The following is a 12313-nucleotide window of genomic DNA, read 5'->3' on the forward strand; positions in this document are numbered from 1 at the left end:
TGTGAAATAGCCAGAACAACCGCAGTGATGTGAAGTCGATGTTTATCGAAAGCATGCTGTGAAACATACAAATAGTAGATATCTAAATGTTATGCACAAATTTACTTTGAAAGAACCAGCATGAAACTGACTTATTATTTGAAAATGTATCTAAATTATTCCAATTATAAAATTGTGATGTGGCTTTATTCGAATTGTAATACGCATTTAATTTCATCTTCCGATTAAACTGGATCGATCTTTGTAAATTTTAATTGGAGATTATGCGAGGTTGCAAAATGTAGACGCGTAAAAAACATACCTTTGAGTGTGACAAAATGTAGACGGCGTCGTTTTCCAATTTTGTATGGGAAACAACAACACCACAGATTTTACGGTTAGAAAACGTCTTAAAATGTAGACGTCTACATTTTCAGACACTATTTGGAACGAACTGTGAACACCCCAGATAACGCAACAATGATTGGACGACAAGTGTGCAGATAGCCTATGGGCGCTGTCACACGGTCAGTATTTATTGACGTGATCCAAGTATCGCGATATGTATTGACGGTGTAGCCTGCAGTATTGATGGATCGTGATCCATATCGCAAAATTTCTAAAAATTTTGAAATCTGGATCGCGGATCGCAATACCATCAATAAATATTGAACGTGTAGCACTTTCAAAACGCGATCCATACATTTCGTCAGTACATCTTTTACTCTCATAATGCGAACATCGGCTCTGCCTTCGCTCTCGGGGCTTAAAATCTTGCAAAAGCAATTTTAATTAACATTGGAAATTTTAAAATAATTGTGGAATGCATTTTCTGTAAATTATACGTACAAAATAAAAATATTTTCTTGCGTCATAATAAGCTTTCAGCACAAAAATTATGCAAATACTGACGCGATAAATATTGAACATGTAGCATTCGTGCGCGATCCATCAATCCATCAATATGGATCGCGATGCAAATAGCGTGATAATTACTGACCGTGTGACAGAGCCCTATGACTTTCCTCGCAGTCCGGTTTTCAGTTTTGTGATGTGTACGGGTCCTGTCACACGGTCTGTAGTTATCACGATATTTGGATCGCCATCCACATTGATGGATTGATGGATCGCGCACGAATGCTACATGTTCAATATTTATTGCCTCAGTATTTGCATAATTTTTGTGCTGTACGCTTATTAAGGTGCATGAAAATATTTTTATTTTGTACGAATAATTTACAGATAATGCTTTCCGTATTTTTTTTAAATTTCCAATGTTAATTTTGGGATATGGATCGCGATCCATCAATATTGCAAGCTATACCGTCAATAAATATCGCGATACTTGGATCACGTCAATAAATACTGACCGTGTGACAGGGCCATAAGACCCCCTCTACATCACCATATAGACATTTTGTTCTAACTGCCAAACCTAAACAAAAGTGACAGCATTGTCTGGCTGCAAAAAATTCTCATTTCTATACAATTTGTTTGAAGCGAAACAACGCGGCCTCAACGCTGAGCGGTTGGAAAGTCCGATTTTGACAGGGCGTAAGTTGGTTGCAGAAACCGCGAAACTGTCATTTTCGTGTTAGACACAAACAAACCTATGCTTATTGTTGGTGTTATTTCTGCATTTGACGTAGCGTTGACGCTTTTGCTTAGGTATGGCACCTCGGCGCTAACGCTAGGCGTCAGAAACCGATCCGCCCAACGCTTTTGTTTAGGTATGGCAGTATGCGTGGTGCAGCCTCGCGAAGTGCACTCCTCATTTGAGCTTAATGCAGCGTTTTTGCTGCATTTAAAATGCAACGTTTAGCACTTTCGAACATATTTTTTCGAAGCGTGTTCATGCTATCGCATTTAGCGAATGTACATTTACGCGAGTTCGAAATCGTATGCTTTTGACAAACAGCCGTGTTCTAGTCGCTTATTCAGATCCGTAGCTATTACGATCAATTCTCACGCAGAAGATTATGTGCAAAAATACCTACTAAAAAGGAAAAAATATATTTTAAACCAAAAATTCAATACAAAAACTTGAATTGTTTTAACCATAACCGAACATTTGTTTGTGTATATATCCATTTGTCGGTGCTGTCATTTAAAATTTCCTCACTTAATTATGGAACAAAACAAACAGAGTTGATCACAAATTTATCCACATTTCTATCAGCATCACACCGATTTTGAATTTACGTAACTTTTCTTTATCTAAATAATGTAAAATAATAAATGAAATTCCGATCGGCGACCACTGAAACGCAGCTAGCCTCTGTATACGCGAAAAAGCAATGTTGCTACTTTTTCTCATTAAACCATGTTCGAATCGAAGAAATTTTGGAAGATCACAGGGTTGCTTTTGGCTGAGATTTCCATTACGGAACCTATTGCTATTCCGGGCAAAGTATACTGAATTTTTTAATGAAACTCGGTGGGGATACTAATGGAGGTCTTCTTTAACTATATTTATCACTTTCAAAATGTTGTTGCTAATAGTATTTAAATTATTTGTTGTTAAAATATCCCCCCTACTATCACTATATTTTATTATAAAACTACACTTATCACTTTTATTTATACAAATATTCTATCCTTAAAAGGTTCGCATGCGTTTGTAATACTTTAATATACAATTATTAATTAGTTAATTAAGTAAGACGCGTTTATAAATGTCTTCACAGACTTTAACACATTTCACAAACAAGAAATAACAATGGCTGACAGCAACAAAAAATGTGTGCTGCCATACGTTAAAAAAAAAAATACACCACAAGAAGTGCGTATAATTACGGGGTATAATTGTACAATACGTACATTGATTGCTCTTATTAAAAAAAAATAATATTAGGATATGTAGGGGTCTTACTTCTGATCATAACGGTATAATGTGTTTCGGGGGGAAATAATATGTACTGGTGTTATTGTAGTTCAAAGTGCACAAACGCAGAAAACGTAAACTGATACTTTGATAAATAATGAAAATTTTCGATTGCGGCGCTTTTTCCATAAAAATCAATACTTCGATAAATAATGGAAATTATTAATAAAAAATCGCGCGATTTTATATTTAAAATTTTCGCCTGCGGCGCTTTTTCCATAAAAATCAATACTTCCATAAATAATGAAAATTTTTAATAAAAAATCGCGCGATTTTTATTACAAAATCTCTCGATTTTAGACTGAATCACTTTTTTTATCAATACATCGATATTTAATTGAAAAAAAAAATATTAATTACAATGTCCGTTTTTATTGTTTCTCGTTTTCCGTGCTTTTTTTTTGGCATTTTTTGTTGTGTGGCAGCACCGACATTTTAGTTTAATTGGTTTGCAAAGCAAAAAGTGAGGTTGAAGTTGACAATTTTTGCAACTTAAAATTCAATTTTCTTAAAAACTATAAGCCTCCGGAGGGGGGGTTTCAGATTTACAATCACAAAAAGCCGCTCTGAACCTCCTCATTGTTGTTTTTTTTTAAAAAGCCGGGTTCCGTATTGGAAAATTTTCTCTTGCTTTTAGCATTTACTCAAGTAGCACACTGGTGTATAAATTGGTATAAATTTATGGATTTTGGTACGAATCTGATTAGATTGAATAAAAAAGAACGTTTTGGTGTATTTGTTATTCCACCAGTATTTCTTTCAAATCAAAATTCTACCTTTAACATTTTGGTACTATTTATTCATTGACATTAGTGCGAAAACTACACCAGCTCCTAAAATGCGCCACTTTTTTCATTTGGTTCACAAATAGCTCCACGTTAACAAATGTCATTAAAATTATTCAGGCGACATTCTGAGTAGTTATGTGCTGAATTCTCGGTACCCAATACTTGAAAAAATTTCGGTACCCAATACTTCCTTTTCGGTACCCGATACCGATTCGACACACTAAACTTTCGTCATTATATCTGTGCCGTTCAATTAAAGTAGCTTAAGGGCCGGTTACTCAATGTCTGGTTAACACTAATCTCCGGTAAAACATCGTTATCGACGTTACCGACTCCGTGTTATATGCATGGAGCCGAACACGTCGATAATGATGTTTCAACGGTGATTAGTGTTAACCAGACATTGAGTAACCGGCCCTAAGTCACTTTAGATGGTTTGCCTTTGAATTAAAAAAAAAAATCAGTTTCCTTTGAAATTGTTTTATATTTTAATTAAGATTCTATTATAGGGGCATCTTGAACTAAATCTTTGGCTAGTTAAACGTTAAAATATTTTTTGGGAATCCAATGAAATGGGGCTTTAAAGGGAAAAGGACCTATCTCGACATAGGCTACTTTTGGGTTAAAAATCATTGATATTTTATAAGACATCGCCTAAAAACCCAAAATGTACAAATAAGACGGTCCTTTCTCAAGAGATAAGCAATGTGTTTGTATGTGTGTAGTTAAGTGAAGCAAAGTATAATGTGTGCGTCGAACAAGGCAGGCAATTAAATCTGCACAATAATGATCAAGGCGAATTTAATAAGGTGGTGTTAGCCGTATATAAGTAAAAAATTACACTAACAAATTATACGCAGATATTCATACTGTCATTAGTATGAACTACAACAAACACGTAATTTTGATGTAATGTCCTCCACGGCGAAAAATTCAGATACGCCGGTAACACCACCTTATTAAATTCGCCCTGATACTGATGTCGCAAAACACACTCTCGCCTTCTTTTACTTATCGCAACCGTCTTTCCAATTGCAATAGTTCTGGTGGCAATATTATTTATTTTTAATAGCTGACACTATATGTATGTGTACATATAACTCATATTTTTGGCTGTTGCGCGCTTTTATTAGAAATTCCAAGATTTCGGTACCGAGCATCGAAAGTATTTGATACTTTTTAAATCGGTACCGAGTATCGATCAATACTTAAAAGTAGCGACTCAGCACATCACAAATTCTGAGAGCAATTGACAGTGGACCAAAGAATTCACCAAAAAATGAATATTGAATACACCACACAGTAGCTTTGTTTCTTTACAGATAGGCGCATTTACACAAGGTAGTGTTAGCCGAATATAAGTAAAAAATTACAAAAGCAAATTACAAGAAACACATAATTTTCACGTTATGCGGTGAAAAATTCAGCTGTTGCTCCAACATTAGAGAGATTAGGCACAGCTACTTTGATTTGCTTCTTTTACATATTTTTGTATTTTTTGATAAAAATGGGCGATTTATTAAATTTGATAAAGTGTGGCAAAACCTGAGTATTTGTGAACAATTTTTAAACATAAAATGCGATTAAAAATTCGCAGCAAATACATATGTTCAGTTGTCAAAAGCATCGGTCAGGTGTTTACTAGCTAGTTTCTGCTAGTTTGCGTTTCTTGACTTTTTCTATATTTCACTCGCTGTGAGCGTAATTCTGTAATTCTTCCCATTCTTCTTCCTGATAAAGATCTGCTAGGAAAGTAAAGAAACAAAGCTAGTGTGTGTGCACATAATACGCTGCCTGTTTTAATATGAGCTTATTATACATACCACAAGTAGAGCTGCTATCAGTGTTACCGTTTTGATAAATTGGTTGTTTCATTTCAGGGCTGTTCTGGTTTCGTTCGAAATTGATTTCTCATCGATTTGGATTTCCGATTCCAAATTTTAAAGATGTTTTGCAATCCTATCAAAGTTTTGAAGTTATAAGAGAAAATAAATCCTATTCTAAATGTCAAAAATGCATTGAGCTGTTGTTGCATAGTATTCGTTTTTTAGAACATTTGTAAAAATTTTAAATAAATTTTGTCGAGTGGCGGTAATACAGTGGTGATATGAAAAGCGTACTGAAAGCGCGCTAAAATGGCTTAAAACTCGTACCGAAATATTAAGATTATATTGCTGACATTCCGTAATTTTATTGCATCATGGTTAAATGAAAACAAATAAATAAAAATAAAATTGCGCGAGCACAGTAATACATTTTTTTTGTTACCAAATATAAAATGTTTATATCGATTGTATTTTTTTTACATTTTAGACATAAAATAATTGATATAAATTTAATTAATATCAAAGATTCATACTTTTGCATGAAGTAAAATCAGAAACGAAATAAAATATCAATATCTGATGATTAACAAAAATTGGTAGTTTGGAAACTGATTTGGTAGGATTTTTTGTTCCTAAAAATATTGTCGAGTGGTAACACTGGTTGGTATATTTAATACACCAGTGGTGAAATATGCATCAATAAGGCACCCCTACACGCTTAAAGTTTGTTTGGGTACTAATGATTCAACATCATGCCTTCACAAATGCAGCTATAAGTTGCATAGTATATATGAGTACGAACAACAGCGACAATTTTTTCTGCATAACATCGGCGAACGCTGATTTGATTTCTTCTTTTCGTACGCGAACGTTAACAAAACATGTTGAAATGTATACGTTCGCGTTTGCGTTCGAATAATGGACGTGTGGTGGGCGCTTAAACTTCTGTCGACTGTGTTCATTTGGCAAGAAACATTTTTTATACCAAATTCTCAAACTGAATTGTGTCTAGGGCAAAATAAATACACCGTTCTTGGCTTGGTAAATATTTTTGTACCAAACTCAAGAATCTGTGTAAGTTTTCAACGACGACCATATTTTCAAAGTATTATAAAAGTAAGGCTAAGTTCACAACCTAGAGTAATAGCGTTACGCGATGCAATGGAAATCGCTCAATCCAAAGAAACTTCTTCGCCAGCATAATCGCTGGCGATTAAAAAGTAGCTAGTGTTTAAATTGCAGCAAAATTATACACGACTAATTTTTTATAATAGGGGAGTTTACGATGAGTAGCATTTTAGATTTAAAGTTGCTACGTACCAATCTAGCACATATTTTGTTGTTGGGAAAGCAACAAAACGTGTGATACATTGCTACGTAGGGATTCCCCTAATATATTTTTTTTGTTTCCACAACCCTTTGACAATTTATACCGAAACTTAAGCATATTGTATTGTATATAATAGCAGTAGAAGAGATGTTTAATTTATTATATAAATATGTACATATGTATATTTTTTATTTATTTGGGCTTTAAGTATGAGAAAAAGCTTTTTTTAACAAACTGCATAATTTTTATTTGCTTGCACAGCGATAAACACCAAAGACTGTGTAAATGTTGGTTAGAAGCGATTTTTATGTATTCTCGCTACGCTAATACGTTAGGTTGTAAACTTAGCCTAATACAGAATATCAGCTGGACGCCATATTAAAGCTGTATGACTATTACTTAACTAATTTAACAATTTCATTATGTACATTGGCTCAACTATGCCACTTTATGTGTATTTTCGAACCATTTTTAAACAGCGCATCTCTTAAAAATTTAATAATGGCGAAAAATTCATTGCTTTCAAAATATAAGTTTTCCCAGGTTTATTTAAAAATCTTCAAATCCTTATAAATTTTGAGGCGCACGAGTTTAGACAGAATGAACCTCGTTTTTAAATTAGGAACTCACATTCATATTTATTGGCGATTTTCTTGCCCGCATATTACGAAAAGGAATGCTGAGATTTATAAAAAGAATTCCAAGTCGCGCAGATTAAAAAAGAGTTCCGGGGTAAATTTTATGTCTGAGTTAATTTTAAATTTGATTAGTAGTAAATTTTATTCCTCGGATCCTTTTGTACTCTTCACACTCATGAAAATATATTTATGCTAGAATATGATGTAAATTCTTTACCATTATGGTGTACGATTTGAGCCAATACCAATACGTATTTTACACCAACGGAGTTTATATTATGTTCCAGAAACAAGAAAACTTGTATACCACTGGCATAATATATATGCCGAAAATCAGTAAAAAAAATTGACGGTAGGTGTAAATAATGCACGAAAAAGCGGTATAACTTTTACACTGAATCGAAATAAACTGTTCAAAAACTGCGCTTAGAAATAGCGTATTTTTTATATTGAAAATGTATATCACGCCGATGTAAAAAATACTCAAAATATTTTGGTGTATTTTTGACTTTTGTGCTACTTGAGTAGATTCTTAATACAAAAATGGAGTTGCATTTAGTTGCATTTAGGTGACGAATTTAGAGTAGCATTTGACCTAAGTGCGCTAAATGTGCCCATAAGATATATGCAAAACAATGAACGTAAATCTATAAGAGGAGACAACACGTTATAATTGTAGCGAGTGTGAACATCAGGAGCGTGCCTTCTCTTTTCATCCAATCATATAACGTATTTGGGCAAGAGAGAAAGCACACTCCTGATCATTGTGGAAGAATACAAGTGAGATATCTTAGGGTTGACAGATAGTTGACAGGGTGTTCAATATGACGATGACTGTGTGAACAGTATGGCAGGCAATATGGCATACAACACCGAATGGCCCGAAGTTGCAAAACTACGACCCGAATGAAACGCTTCGTGAAAATCCAGGGTTGCGAAGTGGTATTTTGTTGGAAAATATAAAATCCAGGATTTTGTGCAGCGCCGAATTTTAACAAAAGAGGGTTTTGTGTGCTCAAGATGAACAGAAAAGGGTTGCTGTGCTGTTTCGTTTTAAGCTTATTTTAATCTTTACGTATCTAGTTAAATAATAAAAGGGGACAAAAATTCAAGCAAAAATTTAAAATATATGTGCATATCTGAAAATTTTAAATAAAATATATATTCTCACGAGAGACAAAGTAAATAAAATGGGTTAACTTTAGGGGAAATATACTTATCAGACTGGGTCAGATAGCGCTTTTACGTTATAAATAAATTTTATATAATTTCGGTGACGTATTTCTAAGCTGACCCTAAGATCTGTGAAATAATACATATTTATGTGCATATATTGTGTTGATCATGCTCCAAATCGCTAAATAATTCTTGCAGCAATCAGCACCATTAGAAATTTTCGGAAAGTAGAAATAAACTAAATTAAATTTAATCAATTATTAATAAAAGAAATTGGAGACAAACGTACAATTGGGACGATTTTTCCGCATCCGCAAACGAATGTTTGTTTGATGAATTAGGTTATTGGCCTGGCGTCTAATGAAGCATTATCGTCATGATTAATGTTCAATCTGCTTTTTTATTAACGAAACCGGTTTCTTAAACAAATATTTTTCTTTTTTCAGTTTACTCCACCCGCATGGCCGAGAAGCCATTTTGAGACAGAAAATAAGTATATAAAATAATTCAAAAATAAGCGATTGCTGTTTCTTAAAATTTCAGACCTTTTATTTTTAAATTTGATTGAACAAATCGAACAAAAGGTCTGAAATTTTAAGAAAAAGCAATTGCTTATTTATTATCGAACAAAACGTCTGAAATTTTAAGAAAAGGCAATTTCTTATTTACTATTCCTAAGGCTCATTGTTGTGTTCTGCAGTATTTTTTGAAAGCTTTGAAAATCTTCAAAATATGTGATACATTTTTAAAATGAAAATATTTCCACTGTCTAAATTAAAGTGAAATTTAAAACAAAAATTTATTTTTATAAAACAAAAATTGAATGTATAGTAACTTTTTGCGCATAGTAATTGTTACCATTTCAACAGTTAAATAAAATGTCTAATGTATGTTTTTAAGAATCAAAAGGCTCTATTACCTTGTTTATACCGACACATAAGGTGCTTTGACCCAGTTCGCTGTGATTCAAAACGGATGCATAAACTAAATTTCAAAACCCGTTGAAAAGTGTGTTAACGTCTATTTGTTTAATAAACGGTTTTTTGTTTCCCACATCAGTTAGAAAACAAGTATAAACGCATCACTCATTTGAAGTGAAGTGACAATATGCTGGTTTTCTTTATACAGCCCGTTTTAAATTCGAATTATTGTTATAATAAATTACAATTATTGTTCGTTTCCATTTCGGTCAACCGCACAAATTATTTATTAAAAAAATGTCGTTTAAAAATAGCAGATTTTGTTTACTTTTGAATAAGACTTTATCGAGTGCGCTATAAAGACAGGGGTATAAATGCTGTAAACAAATATATGTTGAGTCCAATCGGTTTTTTGCTAATGCAGTTCTTGTGTAGGTATAAACAAGGTATATGAAAAAAAATTACATCTCCATGAAAAAATATTGTTATTTTGATATTTAAAATTAACCGGAATTTTATGGGGGGTTATAAAAACCCGTTTCAATCGAAACTTTGTTTTTTCGGCTATATTTGTTATTATTTATTGGCCCAGATGTAATTATTGAATGAACTAACATATTTTAAATATTTACGGAACTACCATTTGTATGCAACCCTGCCTATCCTGCATTATTGTTACGATTATCCTTGAAACCTCGTCCGGATTTCCCAAATCTCTCGGTTTGTATCGCTGGATTGTTAAATAAATGCTAACGATGACCAAATTGTAGTACAATTAACTTTATTGTACAACAAACAATTGACAATACTTGCTAATACAGTAAAAACACTTTACAATACTTGTTAAAGCAATAACAATGCTTTACTACTTGTTAACACAATTTAACTTATAGCTTGCTTATTTGCGACTCACTTCTCTGCTCACTTTACTTGTAGCTTGCTGACTTGTAACTGTCCAACTCCGCTGTGTCGTGGCTCTTATATACCTGCGCTCGTACTTATGGCAACTCTAGAACGTTCTGAAGTTTATCGCCCATTCTCTTTCGCTCGCTGTTCGCAGTGTTCATCCAACTTGACGTTTCTCTTTGTGGAACATTCTACGTCATTCCTCGAACATTCTGCCTATTTCTCATTGTTCGCTTCGCGTTGCCGCAGTATTCGCCACATTATAGTAGATGTAATTCGAAAAATTTAAACGGACTTCTTTAAATCAACCTGAGCTGCGGACATATTGCGAACTCATTTTTAAACATTAACATTATATTAACTACATTATATTAGTATTAAATACTTTAAATTAAGAAATAATTCTTATTAGAAAATAAATATGAATCGTTTTATTTTAAATATTCCAATGTATATTTTTTATTAATGCAGATAGTGCGGATTTAACGTATTTTATAACCGTTACATGGGGAACATAAATTTAAGGCAGATTGCTATTAGCAATTTTCACATAATTTACAATTGCAATCAATTTCTTTCAAAACTATAATCTAAATGATTGCAAGTTGCATCTTTTACGATCAAAACAGATTCCAATATTAGGTATATTGTGCAAATCCAATTCAATTTGATTTGAGTTATTCAGTTTTAGATACATTTATATTTCTGTGTTCGTATGGAATAGGAGTTTATGTCGGGAAGCTGTCTTTAGTATAATCCGGCATTCCCTTTATTATTTACAACACAAGGAATTTTTCGATGACCCTTAACAAGAATATGGACTTGCTAGTATCGGAAATATTTCTTGCACGTTTATTTGCCAAAATTTCTTCAAAGGCTCGGCGCCAGTGAGGGTATGCTGCGAATGCCGCATTATACTAAAACCAGCCTTTTGACATAAGCTACTATTCCATACGAGTGAGGCACGTGCGAAATGTGGATTTTCCCAGTTGCAGTACTGCAGTAACTTGACACCTGCCTCACCAACAGCTCTGCCCTCTATTAGCTTCTTAATTTAACTGCAAATAAAAGATGGAAATTTAAGAAAAATTACTATCTCAACGTTTCACTTGTAGCGTTTCACTCTTGTAGTATATTGACTATCAAGCACCAGAAAATTTCCATCACGCATTCCATATGCCACCGATTGTCGTGGATCAATTAAAATACTGTCATCACAGCTTTTAGATACTCCAGCAACTGGTGTGTCTATGGCGGAGTTATGTGGAGCTGTTGCATGACTAAAATCAATTTGGACTCTTTGAGAACTGGCTTATTTGTTGCGAAAGTTATTGGCATCAAATGTATGCAAATTAGATTTCCAAACGAGCAACTGTTGAATATTGGGGAAAAATGTATATTATATACTTTTTTCACACACAAAGCAGAAATTACCTGTCGATCCTCGCCCGCGGAAGCAAAATGTCTACCATGTGGAGAAAGCGACGGCGCAAACTTTGTCAGTATGGCCAGTTATACTATGTCTCCATTGAGAGATTTATCCATTAAGATTTAATAAATCCAGTTGCTAAATCACAACCGTCTCCATTACCATTACGAGATATGTTTGACGTTCACATTTTTAAATATTTGACGTTTGCTTATGTATGATTTTACAAACACAGTTGCGGACATTGATATACAAACAGGTAAAAGGAAGGTACCAAGCGGAATTTCATTATATGAATTCTGAATATTATTGGCTTCTTATTCGTGATAAATATGTATGTATAATATATAGTTTGGAAAGTATAAAGAATGGTACCATATTCCGAATCATTTTCCCGAATTTAAGAAAAATTATCAAAACGGTAAAAAACATTTGCG

Source organism: Rhagoletis zephyria, unplaced genomic scaffold (assembly GCF_001687245.7).
Source record: "Rhagoletis zephyria isolate East Lansing unplaced genomic scaffold, Rhagoletis_zephyria_1.1 Rzeph_scaffold_00458, whole genome shotgun sequence".
NCBI classification, from domain to species: domain Eukaryota; kingdom Metazoa; phylum Arthropoda; class Insecta; order Diptera; family Tephritidae; genus Rhagoletis; species Rhagoletis zephyria.